The 21,369-nt window shown below is 32.1% G+C and overlaps 1 pseudogene; it reads left to right on the plus strand.

Moving 5' to 3' along the window:
* The first annotated feature begins 5,536 nt into the window (after positions 1-5,536).
* On the plus strand, positions 5,537-21,369 carry LOC108912183 (annotated as a pseudogene).

Genomic DNA, 21,369 nt, shown 5'->3' on the forward strand with positions numbered 1-21,369 from the left:
TTTCACTCATAAAATTCTAGTTGTAACCACTCATACTAATAGAGGAAAATTTCACTCAATCGAGTGGACAGAAATTGATACATTATTCAGTAAAATTAAGTGAATTTTAGTTGTGTTTTAAAATTTAAAAAGATTTAACAGACATAATTTAAAATAGGCAGTATTAATTTACAATCCAAGGTAAGTTCAAACTAGAGTGACCTTTCACATTTTCAAGGATTTTAAAGCTCCTGTACAGAGAAACACAACGATGATCAAGGACAGATTTCCTCGCCCATATTTTTATCTGGGCAAATTAGACCGAACACAATACATGCCTGTGTCAAAAATTGAACCTACCTCGAATTTTATGGGCTTAAAATTAAGTAAAAAATACACAGAATAAAAGCCTAAATTTGTGTATTTGTAGAAGTCAAGCGTCATATTGTTTATAACAAAAGAAGAAAAGATAACTGCTCTTTTTTCAGTTTTTCCCTTATATATCCGAAAATAAGCCTCTAATCGACATGAGGTATACTTATCGATTTTGTTCCTAAGGAAATTTGCTATAGGCCTGCAAAAGAAAACGTGAAAAGTCAATAAATATGTATTTTTCGGGGTAATGATTGGCAATGACTTTCACAGACTTTTGCTTACACCATTCGAAAGAGCGGAAAAAAATAAGTTGATTAAAAAAAAGCATTACGGTAGCTGCTTTCTAAGTGCGACAATCCATGAATTTTGTGAAGCCGAGTGTAGCAAGGGCACTATGACGTCACAACACTCCCCTCTCCTGGCTACATCTCAGCTGCTTTTAACGAATGTTTACTGATGATTTGGTCGATCGTTTAAAAAAAAATCAGCATATAAAGGAAGTCTCCTTCTTTACATCGAGCCAAATTTATTACAAAATATTAAATTGAACACGCAGAATACCGTTTTTAAGAAAAAAAATTATCTAGTAGGCCGTCATTTTGAAATAGGGGGTCCGGTTTGCGGGTATTTGTTGAGCACCCCAACAGTTATCTTTTTCTGTAGTTTCATCCAATTTCAGTCAAATTTGTTCTTTTTTACTTAATGCTGAAAATTTTGCACATTTTTTTTCACCGGTAATTTTGCAATGTAAAAAAAAATTGCGAGCTTTCTCAAATGCTTATCCTTATAGCAAATTTCCTCAGGAACAAAATCGATAAGTATACCTTATGTCGATTAGAGGCTTATTTTCGAAGATATCAGCGAAAAACTGAAAAAAGAGCAATTTTTTTTTTGTTATAGATAATATGAAACTCGACCTCTACAAATACACAAAATTAGACTTTTATTCTGTGTATTTTTTACTTAATTTTAAATCCATAAAATTCGAGGTAGGTGCGATTTTTGAAAAAGAACCTCAATTCGCCCGGACTATTAAAAATATTTTCTTATTTAAACATTTGCCCTGATATTTAGAATGTTATACTCGGCATTACAGTTTTCAAAAAAAAAATTATACCATTAAATATCTTAACAAATGAAGATGTCAAAAAATGAGCATCCATATCGAATAGTTCAAAATCGCAAAACATTTTTGAATGTCTTGTAAGCCAAGAGAATATTTTCGTTCAAAACTAAATACATATCAAAAACGACAAAAATGTATTTCCTGTTATCTATCATAACTTTTTAGAAAAATTTAATTACCTTTCTCTATATCTATGCTTAGGCAACCAACATTGCAGGACTCGCACTGGTAACGTAAAATTTCCTAAATCTTGGCGTCACTAATATTATTGATTCGTTTACAATGAACAATGACAAACCGTTACGTTTACGATTGAAATAATACGATCGCTAATTGGTTTAATAGAAACTCGTGAAAAATTACACCAATCACAGCTGGTGAAACAGATTGTTGTATTTTAATGTAATCTTGATCTTATTTTTAATTTCACCGAAAAATTGCCAACATGCAGGAAACAAAATTATGTACTGTTCCAAATAAAATTATTGGTTATGTGGCTTGTAATCAGTTATGAAGGCTATATTCTATATAAAAAATATTATATACAATAATATTGTTTCAATATCCACATTTTGTTAGAGGATAAAGGACCCCGCAATAATCTTATGGAAATTGGGTTTCTGCCAAATTGTCTGAATTTTTGATATGTTGTAGATTTTGTCATCCTGAACAAAAGTCTCCATGGGCACAAAGTGCCAAAATGAACATTTTGGCAGCTACGGAGCTGCCAAAGCTCCCCTGACCCGTTGCAAAACTATTCATTTTCAATACTATTTACAGATGTCAAAAGCATATTTTAATTATTCTAATATATAGGGTAATGTTTTTGAGGTCACTGGATTCAACCCTCATGTCAGATTGGACAAATTGACCGTTGACAGCTGTCAATACACTGTCAACGAAGAATAGAAAAGTAAATATTCTCTTTTCACATTGAGAGTTTGGGCTTTTGAGGGAGCTGAATTCAATTCTCATGCCAGATTGGCAAAATTGACAGTTGACAGCTGTCAATTGACTGTCAACGAGGAATATAAAAGTAAATATCCTCTTTTCAAATTGAGAGTTTGGGCTTTTGAGGGAGCTGAATTCAATTCTAATCTCAGATTGGAAAAATTGACAGTTGACAGCTGTCAATTCACTGTCAACGAAGAATAGAGAAGTAAATATTCTCTGTTGACATTGAGAGTTTGGGTTCTTGAGGTCGCTGAATTCAATTCTCATGCCAGATTGGAAAAATTGACAGTTGACAGCTGTCAATTCACTGTCAAAGTAGAATAAAGAAGAAAATATTCTCTTTTGTTATTGGGAGTTTGTCAACTACCATTTTCTCCAATTCTAAAAAGAATTGAATTTAGCGAGTTGGCCAACATAAACTCTCAATGTAAAAAGAGGATATTTACTTTTATATTCCTCGTTGACAGTCAATTGACAGCTGTCAACTGTCAATTTTGCCAATCTGGCATGAGAATTGAATTCAGCTCCCTCAAAAGCCCAAACTCTCAATGTGAAAAGAGAATATTTACTTTTCTATTCTTCGTTGACAGTGTATTGACAGCTGTCAACGGTCAATTTGTCCAATCTGACATGAGGGTTGAATCCAGTGACCTCAAAAACATTACCCTATATATTAGAATAATTAAAATATGCTTTTGACATCTGTAAATAGTATTGAAAATGAATAGTTTTGCAACGGGTCAGGGGAGCTTTGGCAGCTCCGTAGCTGCCAAAATGTTCATTTTGGCACTTTGTGCCCATGGAGACTTTTGTTCAGGATGACAAAATCTACAACTTATCAAAAATTCAGACAATTTGACAGAAACCCAATTTCCATAAGATTATTGCGGGGTCCTTTCAGATAACATATTTTTTTGTTAAACAATTAAATTAATTTAGGAATACGTAATCAATAAACCAGTCATTTCTATTAATAAAGAAATATCTGCAGAAGAGTAAAATTGTAATGACAGCTCTTTTAATATGCATATAATTTATATAATGTCTTCTCATAAATAAACATAACACGCAATGTAAAATTGAGTTAAATCATCCTATAGAGGGTGGACCCATTTGCATTGTCAGGTAAAGTATTTCAATTATGAAGATAATTTAATAATATATTCTCTCTAATTATCCGTTTGTGATGTTTTTTTACTCGTAGTATTGTTATTTTATTGAATCAGTCTTTTAGTTATGTAATAATGAAGTTTGAATAATTATAATTACCTATTCCTATTTGACTAGCATTATATTAGGTGTACTCGGTGAGAAAATACAAAGAGAATACAACGGGTTCTCATTAGTGAATTAAGTGGTAGGTGCTACTAAAAATATTGTCTTTTCCAATAATTATTTTTGACAATAACCATTGCACTGCAATTTGCTGAACTTTTACAAAAGATTATTCAATTTTGTTTTGAAATAACTCAAATAATTGATTGCAATTAAATCAGGTCAGTTAGACACACAAAAACATTCGAACAAAAAAAAACTCTCCTCGTCGAATATTGAGACACCGTGTACAATTATTTGGTTTTGCTGAGATCGCTTCTTATAATGTTCATTATAAAATTTAACATTTTATTTCTAAACTCAACGATTATTTGTACTACATTAAATACAAAACAAACGTGCTAACAAACTTAAAATTCAAAATTTACATGACAATTTATTTACCATTTTTACTGTAATTTTCTTATTGATTAAGACAAAAACAAATCGGACCTATGTACATATACGAAAAAATGTTTGAAATTAACCCAGCTACCATCTGTCAAAGTTAGTAGTTATTGGGGGAGTAGGGGATCTTTTTTGAAAATAAAAATCGTTTTTTTTTAATAATTTTAAATTTATGGCAATAAAGTATTCTTGTAAATTATTCGTAAAATTTACTGGTCTTTAGATAATTGAGAAATTAAATAAGAAGATACTTGAAATGAATTGAATGCCATATTTTTTTTTATTAAAATCTGTTCTTAGTTGTATGAAAATTAGCAAACATTTTACAACACATAAAACAGTGGCATTGAATAGTGCTTTGAAATCACTCAAAAATATTAGGTATTGAATTTATGTAAAGACCCGTAAATTTTACGAATACTTTACAAGAATACTTTTATGCCACAAATTGATTGTACATTTTAAAAACACTTAAAATTATTTAAAAAAACCAGTGGCGTACGATTTTCTTTCAAAAAAGTTCCACTACTCCGCCAATAACTACGCCATTGGAGTGTATTTTGGAATAAGTTATTCATGAAAAAATGGTCCCTATTAAAAAAATGTCATCCCCTATATTTTATCACTCAATCTTTTATGTCAGTGAAGTTACAGGAAAAATAATATAAATATTTGAAACTTTTAACACCATGTATCTCCGTAGGAAGCGTCCTATCAAAAATTTTTATAGGGCAAAAGTTGATTATATTCATCGGTAGAATACGCCATTAAAGTTTGGCAAAACTTATCATTAACACCCTGTATATGTTATATACATATTTTTTTTAATCGAAATAAACAGATTAAAAAATTGAAAGTGCAGTAAAAACAAAAATATGTTTGGTATTCGTACCTCAATTGTATTAGGCATTTGCTGCGGTCGCTTTACATATTCCAACGAAGTAAACAACTGTAGGCAGCCACGGTGTGGTAATAAAAGTACTAGAAAATACAGAATAGAAGAATATGCATTTTAAAAAATAATAAATAAATTACAGTCTGTATCAACATATTCAGGGTAATTGCATTAGCCATTCATAGCATCAGCCGCACAACATAAAATCACAACAAAATAAAACACAGGATGCCATAACTTTGGTATATTGATAGACCACCCTGTACACATTTAATTTAAACTAACTTGCCCTCGGGCAAAACCGGCCGCCCAAAACATACGCATAATCTATAATTTATTACAGTACCTAAATAAAAAAAAAATTAAAACACTCGAATACCAAGGCTAACCTGATCGCTTCCTAGTAGCAGGATATTACCGGATCATCGAATCATCTTCTGAATTAATAAATAGTTAACAGTGTGTGGTATCCCATCTCGACAAGCATGACGAAATTGAGGTCAGTAGATTCATAAGCACGTTTATGTTTACTTTGATGGTGGTTTTTATTCGGTAGCTTTTGTAAATGTGGAGCCGACACCGGTGAAATAGAACTTCCTCAAGTAAATTCTAACAGCAACGAGAGTCCTCAACCAAATAAGTACTCGTTTGCGAGCAATTTGAAAAACTATGTTTTGGAATTCTGTCGAGAAGGGTCTCTGCATGGCGTTAAATATTTGGGACAGAACAGGACTCTGATTGAAAAGTAAGTAGATACTTTATTCATACTTTGATAAAGTAACTTTACTCTTTTTTTGATACATTTAACTTTCACGTTACTGAAAATATTTCTATCCTTCATTATTCATACTGATAATTCAGGACAAAGATGTAAAAATATTCAAATAAGTTAATACATTGTAACATTCATAACGACAGCTGTCATATTAAACGTCAAAGCGCCAAATTGTATAACCATCGCCTGTGCTATTTCTAGTCTGTTCCATTGACTTGTTGCAATGAGTCTGACAAGTTGCTTCAATTGATTAGGTTTAGGTCATTATAATGACGTTTCTTAGCAATTATGAGCAATGTCAAATATTTGCTGACATGTACACTCGACGCAAGATAAAGGTTTCCATTCTGAATCGTATTTTGTTTGAAATATGACGGCTTAACCGCTTGTCTATATGGGGCGTTCCCATTAAACTCGTGTGACAATATTTTACCGTCACATCTGACATTTTAGGAGTTTTGTACAAAAATGCTTTCCTGGTAGATTGGCATTTTTAAAATGGGACTAATCGGCAAACTCTTATAGCAGACCCCGTATGCATTTTTTATTATCTTGTTTCTATTAAAAGAGTTGCATTTATATTACAATAGAAAAATCGATTCATCTTAGTTAATAAATCTTGCGAAACGTCTACTACCTACTTACGAATAGATAGATTGAATGGATTTAAGAAAATTAAAAATTTTATTTTATTTTTTTAATTTTGAAAACCCTGCAGCTCGGAAACGTAGGCCTTAAGAGCCTACGTGTGTGTAACAAAATCTACTTAATTTATGCCACAGAATGGGCCTCTGGTTTTTCTGTACGCCATTAATGAACACTGCATAGGTGCCCGCAATGAAATCGGTTGAATTTCTTATAAAAGTAGTAAAGCATACAATTCTACATAAAAATGGCCATTTACTATTTCTTGTACTATTAAAATTAACAGAGTTAAGGAGACCCGAAGTTATGGGAAGATTTCAGAAATTTAAAAAAATCGTAACAAGCAGAAAAATGAATGAACTTTGTAATTTATTTTTTCAATCTACTCTAAAAAATGTAACTTTTCTTTTCAGAGAAATAGATATAATTTTTAATTTTTAATACGAAAGTTAAAACTATTTCAAATTTTTAATCGTTAATTTTAATGATGTAACAAAACTAAAATATTTTTTTCTATACTATTCGATTGATTATTTAAAATAATGAAAAGTTGTCTTCGAATCTTTTTTTACGTTTGTTTTTTAGACAGATACAAATTTATTTACCTTTTTATATATTGAATTTTATTTAGCTCCTACGACACTGCCAGGACAAAGATAAAAAATCACGTTCGCTTTGTCGAACTCATGGAACCGAAGTTGTGGACAACTCGTATGCTTATGACAAAGATAGATTATTTAGTTCGCTATTGTCAATGCGCGTGCGTCAGTAAACGTGTGTTTCTTTAAATTATTGTATGCTCAATATTCATTGTTAATCTCAAAAAGGTAAATACAAATTAATAACGACTAATATTTTTTCTTTTAGCCTAAAACGGATGCAAACTAACCCTCATGTTCACCCCCAAAAATTATATTTCCGTGATAACTCGTTTTGTTTTTTCATTGTTTATAAAATGATGTCAAAATAAGTAAATAAGTTCGTAACATTATGGGCCCGGAAATGCTTCCTTTCTGATGGATGTAAAATTTAAAACAAACCTGTTTTTCTAAATATTTTGAAAACGATTTAAGATTTATACTGAGCTTTGATGTATAGTACATTGGCAGTGTAATATCTTAAATCATTTTCGAGATATTTAGAAAAAAAACGGATTTTAAATTTCTTTCGACATCTATCTCAGAAAGGAAACATTTCCGGACCCATATGACACGAAATTATTTACATATTTTTACTTCCAGAACACGTCCTTAAAATATTTCCCTTTCCTCCCGAAACTGTATGTTATAATAAAACTGTAGTTTAGAATATTTTTTTATTTTGTTGCATTCATGACCTACCTACCTTCTTTCTGCAGAATATGACACAAATTCTTATTTCAAAATATTAATTCTCTCAGGGACAAGAAAAATAATGTGGCAAGACAAAATAATTTCAAAACCTGTATACTCTTCTCTTTTTATAATGGATATACTTCAGGCCTGCCAATTGTTATGTGTCGTTACACACGTGCCTACACAAAAAAAATATGACACGCTCCTAATTATTGATGCCTCCCAAAATTCCTATTAATAGTGCACCGGCTCGCCCCTTAAAAAGTAGTATGCCTTTTAGGTTGGAAACCTTTATCTTGAGTCGAGTGTTTGAGTTTGTGTTTATGTATTAAAAGACCAACGTGATCTAGCTGATTATGGTCCAACTAACATTGTTTAGTAGTAATTTACGCGCCTTTAATTTTAACGGTTTATACAAGAATTGACTTAAATGTACTTTTATTATTATTTTAACGTAATAGTAAAATTGTTAACACATGCGACGAAGTAATAAATTACATTGTCTCGTTTCATTTTAGATATTACTGCATAAATCTAAATACCATAGGAGCATAAAATAAATTGTTTTATTACACTGTTTCGGTGGTAAAAATAGTAATATAATTATGTAGATGAGGTTCATTCATGGAGCAAAATTCTCCCTAGCGAGGAAAGTATCGACGTCTTGTATACAGGGTGTCCGCAAATTTCACCGACAACGTTTGACTGCATATTCACGACAATAAATAAATACGATCTACGAAAAAAAGTTAAATAAAAACTTATGGTTTTTAAGTTATAGGCCTTCAAACTTGTCAAAATAAAACTAATTTAATTAATAACTTCATAACCATTTTACCGATCACGTTAAAGATTTATTCAAATCGATATACTGGGTGATAGTTTTCTCCGGTTACTTCTCCCTTTTAGAGGTCAAAACTTTTACAGTAGTCATATTTTTTAAAACGGGCAGAAACATTGAAAATGTCGTTTTGTTAAAAACGAAAAGATTGTCTCTTGAGAAAATCGCCTACAGAAATCCATTTTTGAGAAAAATGGCATTATTTGTAGGTCTGTATGTTTCGGTTTGCATAGCAGTCGCGGATTTAAAAATTTGAGTCAGTAGGCGATGAAAAGATGTTGATTGCTGTGGTTATCAGATAATATCATTATTGTCGTGTTTCTTTAGGATTTTCATCACTCCACACATGCAAATTATGAAGTGTCCGCAGTGTATCAATACAGCTAAATGTATGTACCACTAATGTTCACAAAACTTTAAAAATGCATTTCATTTAACTCCTGCTAAAAAAACTTGAAAATTTAGATCTAAATGCACGTTTACAATTTTGCCTCTGGTTGGTGAATGGCTTCGCAGAAGATAATAATTTGCTTTAAAAATTGTTTTGTACTAACGAATCTTGTTTTACAAGGAACGGAGTTGCAATTTTTTATAATTTGCATGTGTGGAGTGATGAGAATCCTAAAGAAACACGACAATAATATCACTACCTGGTAGCCACAACAATCAACAGCTTGTTTTCATCGCCTACTCAACACAAAGTTTTAAATCCGTGAATAATGCCATTTTTTCTCAAGAATTGCTTTATGTAGGTGATTTTCTCAAGAGAAATTTTTTTTAATAAAGCGACCTTTTCAGTGTTGCTCCCCGTTTTAAAAAAATACGACCACTGTAAAAGTTTTGACCTCTAAAAGGGAGAGGTAACCGGAGAAAACTATCACCCAGTATATCGATTTGACTAAAACTTTAGGAAATAATACGCCATAATAGTCCAAATAAATGTGGTAAATTTGAACGCGATCGGTAGGATGGTTATGAAGTTATTAAATTAGTTTTATTTTTGACAACTTTGAAGGCTTGTATCTCAAAAACCAAAAAGTTTTTATTTTACTTTTTTTTCGTGGAACGTATTTATTTATCGTCGTGAATATGCAGTCAAACGTTATCGGTGGAATTTCCGTACACCCTGTATAAATTTAGTTCCTAATTTAAAACAAGGATACATCAAATAATTAATAATTTATTGCCTTCATAAATGACGAAATATTTCAAACGTATTGTTGGTTATATATAATTTGATTTATTTGTTTTTTTTTTCATATACCGGATGGCCTTGAAAAGTTTAGCATTTCCTTAAATTTTTATGGAAAAATTTAGAACCCCTATTACTAATATGTAGTTAAATATATTGGAACACGTTATGCAGGTTTTCTATTATTTCATATAGATTCAATAAATGTACAGGGTCCCTTATTAATTTTTATTATAGGGTAATGGATAATGATATTTTTACAATTTTTAGCACAGACATTTAATGCTGAAAGATAATGCAATAAAATTTTAATGATGGAACATGTGCAAAGAGAAGTTTGTATAAATTTGTATTAGAATGATTGAAAATATGTGTAATTTATGTACAAAAAAAGTACTTTTGCTGCACATCGTAAGGAGAGAACGGTTTCTAGAAAATTCCAGTAAAATTATCCGGTTTTTGTTCTTGTTTTATCTTTAGGTGTGATTTATTCTACGTATAGTTATATATTTTTCTATATTAAAATTTATTCAAATGTTAGATTTTATACTTGTATCTGAATAATTTATATGTATACTTATTTACATCACGATTAAAACTATAATCTGTTTTACGCAACTATTTCGTAGCAATGGAAAAATTAATTTGGNTGTGTATCTGAATAATTTATATGTATACTTATTTACATCACGATTAAAACTATAATCTGTTTTACGCAACTATTTCGTAGCAATGGAAAAATTAATTTGGATTACTTCTTTAGCATTCTCTACTCGTACATTATATACCATTCAGTGAAATAGTCACAAAATATTTTGAATAATAATTTGGGTCAAAAAATTGTTTTTTATTACAACCTTACATATAAAATTTAAGAACATTTTGAAAACATGGTTGGATTGTTCATTCATTTTCTGACATATTCAATTTTTTGAGGCAATCCAAATATATATTTTTAAAACAATGACTGTTGTCCCAAGGTACAACATATTGTTGTACCTTGGGACATCGTAATTTGTACCTTGGTACTACCCTGTCCCAAGGTTCATGCGTCCCAAGATACAACGTTTTCCCCTACAGCCAAAGATAGATTCGTTTGTAATTACTGTAAAATATTTAGAAATTGTCCAGTTTTAGAAAAACTGATATGACTGCAGAAAAATTGTTCTATGGTCCTCAGTTACAGTGAGGTAGAGGAGAATGGTTACATTTTATTGCATTTACTTTAGATAAGGACTTCCCTGATGACCCTGTATATTTAAGTTCTCGTGAATCTTATAGCTTACAGTAGTATGTAGTAGGTTTTTTGCGAGTAAGATGGTATCTTGCTATTTATGGAACCATTTTTAGTTGAATCAAAAAATTATTAAAACTTAACAATTCACTACAATAAAAATCATTACAATTGGCTATACCAAAACTTAAACTACAAGCTTATCTATCCTCCTTTAATAAAAGAAAATAACAGAAAATTATTAATTATTTGCAGGATATGGTGGGCGTTGAGTTTAGCTGTAGCTTTATACCTCTGTATTACTTTGGTGCTTAGCGCATATAACAAATGGGAAAATTCTCCTGTAATAGTCAGTTTTGCCACTAAAGAGACTCCAATCTGGCAAATTCCGTTTCCAGCGGTAACAATCTGTCCTGAAACGAAGGCTCTTCCCAAAAAATATAACTTTTCGTACTATCTTCAACAGAAAAAGGAGAACAAACTTTTAAGTAAAGATGAGTGAGTATTATGATGATTGATTACATAATAAACACTATCTGTTATGTCATTTTAAAAATCACTAAATATCATGTTTTAGGGATAAAAAGTTCGGGTATGTGTCATTAGTGTGTGCTTATGAACATGAGGTGAACTATTCATCGATTGAAGACAAAGTTGCTGAAAAAAGTGAAGTACTTGAGTTTCTTGATGAGGTATGTTTCTGTACGTAACATTTAAATATCTTCTGATAGTTCTTGTTTTCTTTAAACTTATTCTTTATGAAAATAAATATGGAAAATCTCAAATTCAACAAAATAGGAAGGTATTTTAAAATGGAAAAGATTTTTAATTACTGTCGTTTTATTCAACTGTGTAAAATAAAACAATAAACCTATTTTCATCTAGGTGTTTTTAATTTATTGTAAAAATATTAAACTAATTCAGATTTTTTTTTAAATATTATCAAATCAAGTCAAAAGATGTTCTTAGATACCAGAAATCTGGATACGTAAAAGATGTCTAACATGTCTATTTGCAGGTACAACCTGATTTCTATAAGATGATCTCAAACTGTAAATATATGGGTAAATCAGAGAAGTGTTCTGATCTATTCTTTCCCGTCGTCACCGATGAAGGGTTATGCTACACTTTCAACTTACTAGACAGAGATCAATTATACAAGAACAATGTGTAAGTATAATTTTAAATAATGTACACCACTGTGTGACATTTAAAGACAAATTATTATAATTATTTTTAACAGGTCTCATTAAATCGCTATATTGTAGGATTAATTTTAAAAACTACCATAAAGCGCCTTCGTCTAACTGGAGTATACAATACGGATACAACCTAGAAGATGGAATGATAACTTACCCCAGAAGAGCCCTATTCGCTGGCGCCGTTTTTGCTTTGGAAGCGAAATTCATCATTTACGATGACGAACTCGAATTCGCTTGTGGGACGCCTATACAAGGATTTAAAGTACGTTGTAATAACTATGAAGTTTAATTATTTAATAGTCCGGGCGAATTAGGCTTTTTTTTCAAAAATCGGGCCTACCTCGAATTTTATGGGTCTAAAATTAAGGAAAAAATACACTGAATAAAAGCCTAAATTTGTGTATTTGTAGAGGTCGAGCATTATATTGTTTATAACAAATGAAAAAAAAAAATTGCTCTATTTTCAGTTTTTGGCTTATATCTTCGAAAATAAGCCTCTAATCGACATGTTCCTGATGAAATTTGCTATAAGAATAGGCGTTTGCGAAAATTCGAAAAAAATTTTTACACTGCAAAATTAGCGGTGAAGAAAAAAAGTGTGCAAAATTCCCAGCATTAAATAAAAAGAACGAATTTGACTGAAATTGGATGAAACTACAGGAAAAAATAACTGTTGGGTTGCTCAACAAAATACCCGCAATGCAGACCCTCAATTTCAAAATGGCGGCCTATTGCAAAATTATAAAGTCGAAAATGCAAGCACGTATATCTTCTACGCAAGTCAAGGTATCGCAATTTGGTAAAATAGGATCGAAAGGTAATTACATTATCTCGCGTAAAGTTCAGATTTTTAAGTTACAAAATAAAAAAGTTATAAACAAAAAACCAAAAAAGACGGTAACTAGGGTCCTTGTCTCGGTGATATTTTAATGTACAGACTTCAAACCAATTGCATCAAATAGTGCTTGAAAAAACATGAACTTAAAAAAATTGTCTCGCCGAGATCATTTTTTAAAACGGTATTTTGGCTGTTCTATTTAATATTTTGTAATAAACTTTTGTAATAATCATTATTTCTTCAGATTCTTTTTATTGTATTTGAATTTTTCCTGATGGAAATAAACAATTATCTGTCTATACAGGGTGATTCAAAAAACCGCTGACAGACTTCTAAGGTAAGTAATACATGAAAAATTAAGACGAAAAGTTTTAATAAACATAGGGTCACAAATGCCTCCTTAACGAGTCAAAGTTTCTGTAAAATCAAACATTGTCTGCAATAATTCCAAAATACCTGAACATTTCTATTTCAAATTTGCTATGCGTAGTTAGCACATTAAGACCAATGTTTGATGTACTGCTCAAAATTTTATGAGCAGCAGTGTCGCAGAGTCGGGGTCAACGTGACCCTTTTTTAAAAATATTTTCTACGCCACTGCTAATTTTGTCAAACGGGCACTATTTTCGTGTAAAGTGTTCAATTGTCTATCGAATTGGTCTCTTGCAAAATTTGGATTAAAGCAACCATTTTTAAGAGAAACACCTTTGTAGAAAATTTGTAAATCCAATTTTATTTTCATTCAGTTTTGTTTCGCATAGTAGGATTGTGCTATTCAAAATAAAATTAAACATCGCCTGTCATTAATGTCAATGTGTACAAGTGAGTTAAGTAAACTAGATTATAAGCTTCTTTTTGTCATTTTTACGGTTATTTAAATTACTTCAGCTACTTCACTATTTTCAATAACAGTATGAATTAACTATATTCATTTGAAGAGATGATAGTATTATATTATTTGTTTATAAGATATGAATTATTATGATTTTTAATTTTTATCTCGGGTGTGGGTTCCTTTCGTTCGTACTGTATATACTATATAAAGATTATGTTATTATGCAAATGAAAGATGGAAATTATTTTACTAATGTCATATATTATGAATCGAGCAAGTTATCTTTTAACAATGAACACTTTGTTGTAATCCTTAAAACTAAATTCATACAGTGGTATATCCCCCCTTTATGTCTACTTTGTTAGGTACCTTTCTTTAAAATTATGGAAAATTTTACGTTATAATTTGTATAGCGTTTTTTATAAATTTGTACAGATAGGCCTTTTATGTGTGTCGACACTTACTTTTGACAATTTGTATTCCCAACATGTCGTAGTCGCGCTGCATTCCTCGTTTTGTAGACTGGATCTCTAGCTGCTTTCGTACTCCTAATAGTTGTCGGCGTATCCTCTGGAATCGGCGTATTTGCACTCACTGCACTTATTTTTATTTGCACTGATTTGTATTACTCTTTATTATTTATCACTTATATTAAGAATCAATTGGTTGTTGAACTATTTCGGAACTTTGTTGATTTCTAATTTTTGTTGTATTCGGACTTATGTACGTTCGAGAAATGTCACTTTCGGATTTATGACAGCCCCATCGCCTTTGACGTTTCACCACCAGCTAACTACGTAAGTACTTGAATATTTTGTTAATTCGTTGTTATAAACATTTTTCATTTGTTTTTAGGAGCACTACTATCGATGTGAGTTCTCTCGCTGCCAAAAATGAACTGGACTACTCAATCCCACGCAGAGATTAAATAGCAAAACAAAAACAAACGAATATTGCTATAGCAACAATAAATTGTAATTTTGAAAAATTTTATTTTAGAAATTCTAGCTTTTACTTAAAATTTGACTGCATGTACTGTTTATATTTGAATTCTATTTCCTTTCCTGAATATTTTGATACCACTTTCACCTTGCTAGGTTATGTTGTAGTTCATATTGCAATGTAGCACATTTTACCAAATTACACTTATATTTTAATGCATGGATTAAATTTCTGCATGCCTGTCTTTTCTGTAACCCTATTACTGTCTACACATCACTTTTTACACAGCCTTTATGCATTTTTTTAGGTAGCAATGGACAAAAGTTTTCAACATCCCGTTCCGAGGAACATTTATACAGTCTAAACAACAAATTGACCTTTGCTTTGGGTACTACTTATCTTAAATGGACTAACAAGGGTCTCTTACACACTATATACATGATTTTATACCACAGGAACATTTCAACACAAAGAAATTTTCAAACTTGTAACGGAGCTATACATGTCAATACTATTACGTCACATAAATGCTTTTAATAACGTATGAGTTTGATTCCACATATACATTCTACATTAAGGTACTCTATATTTTATTTATTTATTGGTTTGATAGCATGTTTTGAACCTATATGTGAAAAAAAACTTTTCTTTCCGATACAGTACTGTCAAAATTGTACAATATTTTTCAAATATCCTCATGTCAAAACTTTTATTGAATTATTATCATATTGGAATTGTTCTTTATTGTTCTGTGCTACTACTTGTAGAACATGAGCTTATTTGCATAATTTCTGGAGTATGCAAACTCAAATTATGTTTTGAATTTGACAGTTCTGTCGTTTCGTTATAACGCTTTCGTACAGTTACAGATTCTTTTCTATTTAAAACTCATAAATACATCCTTCATTTATATAAAACATAACAATACATATTCATCTATGTTATGGACTAGCGAATTTTGATTCCCGTGATGCAGTAAGGCGGTACAGAGAAAGGTTTCCTGCACGAAGAACACCAAATCGGCAAATGTTTGATAATATCGATAGAAGGTTAAGAGAAACGGGTAAATTAAAAGCAACAAAAATTAATTCTGGACGTCGGCGTTATGCTAGAACACCGGAATCTGAGGAAATGGTCCTGACAGCAATAGAAAACAATATGTTAAGTAGGTACCCGACAAATTTCTGGAAATTTAAACATATCATGGTCATCTGTTTGGAGAATACTTCGCGAACAACAATTGCACCCTTATCACTTTCAACGTGTTCAACATTTACTACCTCAAGATTACTCACCAAGACTAGAGTGGTCACGATGGCTGCTTGGCAGGCTTGCAGAGAATCCCAATTTCTCCGCGAATATCTTATTCGCAGATGAAGCATCGTTTATGAGACGAGAAATAATTAACTTCCACAATAATTATTTATGGAGCGACGAAAATCCTCACGTCATTCGAATAACAAATTTTCAGCATGAGTTTTCAATTAACGTTCATGCTGGCATTATTGGCGACACTTTCATTGCTCCTTTTAGGCTACCAAATAGACTAGATGGCCAGTCTTGCCTTAATTTTTTAATGAATGATTTGAAACAGCTTGTTGGATGAAGTAGCACTGGATGTGCGGAGAAGCCTTTGGTTCCATCATGACGGCGCTCCGGTACATTTCGCTCGACAAGTAAGATATTATTTAAATATGACATACCCTAGACGGTGGATTGGACGTGGTGGTCCAATCCAGTGGCCCGCCCGTTCACCAGACTTAAATCCTCTGGATTTCCACACTTGGGGTCATGTTAAGAAGCTGATTTACGTAACTCCAGTAAATTCGATTGATGAATTATGGCAACGAATTCAACAAGCCTTTCAAACAATTAGTAATACGCCCGGAATTTTTGAAAGAATAAGAAGATCCTTAGCTCGGAGGGTAGAAAGATGCGTCGAATCACAAGGTTTCCAGTTATACAATTTTTATCATTACGTTTTCACCCTTAAATTTGTTGTTTATTATTTACGTTATTTCATTCTGACAAAATTAGTTGAAATCTAAATTAGTCAAAAACTGCAGTTTTAATTAAAATTTTGCAAGAGACCAATTCGATAGACAATTGAACACTTTACACGAAAATAGTGCCCGTTTGACAAAATTAGCAGTGGTGTAGAAAATATTTTTAAAAAAGGGTCACATTGACCCCGTCTCTATTACACTGCTGCTCATAAAATTTTGAGCAGTACATGGCATTGGTCTCAAGGTGCTAACCATGCATAGCAAAGTTGAAATAGAAATGTTCAGGCATTTTGGAATTATTGCAGACAATGTTTAATTTTACAGAAACTTTGATCTCGTTAAGGAGGCACTTTCGACCCTATGTGTATTAAAACTTTTCGTCTTAATTTTTTATGTATTATCTACCCTAGAAGTCTGTCAGCGGTTTTTTGAGTCGCCCTGTATAAATATAAGCCGTACATGTTTTCAAATTTCTGAAATTTCTCTGAATTTTCAGATACTAATAGCGAATCCTTCCAAAATGCCCCACGTAAAACACCAACATTTCAGAATTCCAATGGACACGGCCATAATTGCAGCAATCGCTCCAGATATGACCGTGACTTCGGATGCTGTAAAAAATTATAACCCCAGGAAAAGGAACTGTTATTTGCCCAACGAAAAACCTCTGAAATACTTCAAATTCTATACCCAAGAAAACTGTCAGATCGAGTGTAAAACTAATTATACGTTAGAGAAATGCGGGTGTATACATTTCTACATGCCAAGTAATTATCTTTAAAAAAATTGATCAACTGAGTAGTTCTTTTTTTACTTAGAAACATTTGAAATTATTTTATTTCTGTTATTTTTTTAGGGGACAATGAAAGCAAAATTTGTACCGGTGGCAAATTGAACTGCATCTACGAAAGTGAACGTAAGTAAATACCACCGACTGTAAAAGTTCAATTCTTTCAGCTGAAAAATATTTTAGAGTATCTTTTATACAACGAAATTGATAAAAAATTGGAAACGTTACGTGAAGGGGGAAATACAAAAGATATTGATAAATGTGACTGTTTGCCAATATGTTCTTCTATGAACTACATAGTAGAAAATTCCGAATCAACATGGGATTGGAGAAGGCACTTTCCAACAACAAATGACACGTAAGATAAGAATACAGGGATGGCCAGAAGTACCGAATAAAATTCATACCTTTTGAATGAGTTAATTTTTTTAAAACGCTGAAACAAGTTAACTGATCTTGATTTTTTCCCATCTTGCGGTTATACAATAATTAATTCTTCTTCAACCCCCTAACCCCCAGCTACCCTTACATTTTTTTTTTCAATTGGAAACATAAGGCATGAGGGGGCTCGTTGAAAAGCTTATAGAAAACCGGATCCAGCCATACCAAATAAACAAGTTTTATGTTTTCAATAACAAGTTTTTTTTTTCATTTACAAATTGAAACAACTAGATAATTTACAAAAATAAACTCGATTTCGCAAATGCTGAAAATGTCCTCCATTCACTATTTGGCATTCTCCAAGACGATAGTAAAAGCTGTCCACAGCATTCTGAATGACTTCAGCTGGTAAATTATGCATCTCCGCCCTAATCTTGTTCTTTAAATTCTCAATATTATCCGGTCTGTCCTGGTAGACTCTTTCTTTCAAATATCCCCAAAGAAAATAATCCAGGGGTGTTAAGTCGGGGGATCTTGGCGGCCATTCAACTGTACCCCGTCTACCAATCCAGCGATTTGGAAACATTTCATCTAAGTATCTTCGAACATCAATACCAAAATGTGGGGGAGCGCCATCTTGTTGGAACCAAATTCTTTCATTCGGTATATCTGGATCAATTTCATGAGGGAAAATCACAGCTAGAGCAGGTATCAGGTCAAATGTTAGGAAATCCAGGTAGCGTGCGGCAGTAAGATTTTCTTCAAAAAAGAATGGGCCCAAGATTCTGTTGTTGATGATACCTGCCCATACATTAACTTTTTGTGGATGCTGCGTATGCGATTCGCATGTCCAGTGTGGATTTTCCTGGGACCAAAAGCGATAGTTGTGCCTGTTAACCACTCCATTTAAATAAAACGTAGCTTCATCCGAAAAAAGTACGTCTCGTTGAAAACCATTATTGTCGTCACACCGTCTCATCATTTCCTCACAAAATTGTAATCGCCTATCATAATCGTCTTCCAAAAGCTCTTGGACAAGACATACCTTATAGGGGTGGTATTTCTCTTGTTTCAGAAACATTCGAATTGCAGTTCGAGAAGCATCGTGATTGCGGGCCAATGAAACAGTTGAAGTATGAGGATTTTCAACAAGTTCTAATGCAATGTCTAATTTCTTTTCTTCATTCAAAGCACGTGCCCGTCCAGTTTTGGGCAAAGTCTGTACTGTACCGTGTTCCTCAAATTTGTGAAATATTTTACTAACTGTCCCTTGCGAGATTTGGTTTTCGGGATATTTCGCATTAAATAAATCGCGCACTTCAGCCTGACTTCTTATTTTGTCTCCACATCCAAGCAATATCAAGATTTCGATGCGTTGCCTTTCCGACAATACCATTGCAATTCAGTAAATAACTTGATTTTGACACAATAGTAACGTTTCAAACTCCAATTTACAACTAAAGCGAAAAATTAATCAGAAATCCTGGCAAGTAAGTGGTATCAAAAAAACGCAACATAAAAAATATATCTTTTTTGCGTTAGCAGTGATACCTATGTACAGTTTCAAATTCTTTATTTTATTCTGTGCAAATTCATGGAGGATAACACTGAAGATAATTAAATTTTATTTCAATTATTAAGTAGGTGTTTTATACAACCCTAAAAACCTTGCTATAGAGAAAATAAAACATGTTTATTTGATATGGCTGGATTCGGTTTTCTATAAGCTTTTCAACGAGCCCCATGCCTTATATGTTTCCATTTGAAAAAAAAATAGGGGTAACTGGGGGTTAGGGGGTTGAAGAAAAATTATTATATAACCTAAAGATGGGAAAAAATCAAAATCAGTTAACGTGTTTCGGCGTTTTAAAAAAAAATAACCCTTTCAAAAGATGAATTTTATTCCGTACTTCTGGCCATCCCTGTATTTTGTAGTTATACATTATTTATTTTATATAGGGTGATTCAGGACTTATCCAAAAAAAATGTAGGATGTACAGGGGACTCTTACAAATACAATTTTGTAAAGAAAAGATCAAAAAGGGCAGTTCGAAAGTGATTTAAAAATACACTTCTGCACGGCACTGGAAACTGGTTCACTGCAAAACCTGACCTCGCACAATGCGACCGGCATGGCGCAAAGTGTGATGAAAACGGATAAAAAGTTGAAAGAATTTCGCAAGGAAAGAAATAAATAGAATTTTATAACACCTACTTTACATCAGCAAATTCAACTGCTTTTGCCGCTATTGTTATTATTAATTAATAAAATTAATTTGTGGTTTTATTTAATAAAATTATTTGACATACCTGATGTTACAACTACTGTTCAAAATTTTGTCCACCGATGTGAAAATCCATTTGGACCGGTCTGACACAGTTTCTATGAACTAACACAAAAAATGTTGTATTGCTGCACCATAAATTAAAACGATAACATCCGAGTTGCTATACATACAAGCCACTTTTGACACTAACTACTACAAAACTATTGTAAACACATCACAACGACGATTGTAAAATCGGATTTCAGTATTACGGGTCGCCGAGGCCACGTGGCTCACCACGCGTGTTATGAATAACGCTAGAGACTACAGTTGTCCAACTATGTAATGGTTGAAAGTATTAATAAACAATAAATTTTTTCTCGGGTTGTACAAACATTTTTTTTACGATATTGACTCCATTTCTCATGCCGCATCTATTCCCAAATTTGTTTGAATAAGTTGTGAATCACACTATATTGTATGTAGAATTGTTTTTCTATTTGTAAAATATTTTATGAATTTATAGTCTCTATGATCATTTTCCCACAAATGTCTAATTAAAAGTAAAATTTTGTTGAATATGGATGCAAAATAATAATTATCTCGGACACGTTAGCTTTTGAATAAAATTGATAATATATTTTTTCTTAGAAATGCTACTAAGAGCTCTCTTCATTTCCAAAATGAAGCATTTCATAGGATTTTTTTCTTATTTCCTTCACTTGAATTCAAATTTTAATTTGGCCAATTAATCCTGAGCGTTCTGTGCTACTAACAAGATTTTCTTTGTGATTTCAGGAAGCACATGTCATTTGTCCAAATATTTTTCAAGGGGAGCCAGTTCATCACAATGGAGAGAAACGAACTATTCGGCATAACTGACTTTCTCGCCAATTTTGGAGGTTTACTGGGACTTTTCGTAGGATTCTCGCTGTTATCATTAATTGAGATCGTATATTACTGCACACTTAGAATAATTTGTAACATCCAAATGTTTGGATGCAAAAACTGGTCGGGCACTACCGAAGTGAATTGA

This window comes from Anoplophora glabripennis, unplaced genomic scaffold (genome assembly GCF_000390285.2).
Source record: "Anoplophora glabripennis isolate ALB-LARVAE unplaced genomic scaffold, Agla_2.0 scaffold581, whole genome shotgun sequence".
Classification (NCBI taxonomy): Eukaryota; Metazoa; Arthropoda; class Insecta; order Coleoptera; family Cerambycidae; genus Anoplophora; species Anoplophora glabripennis.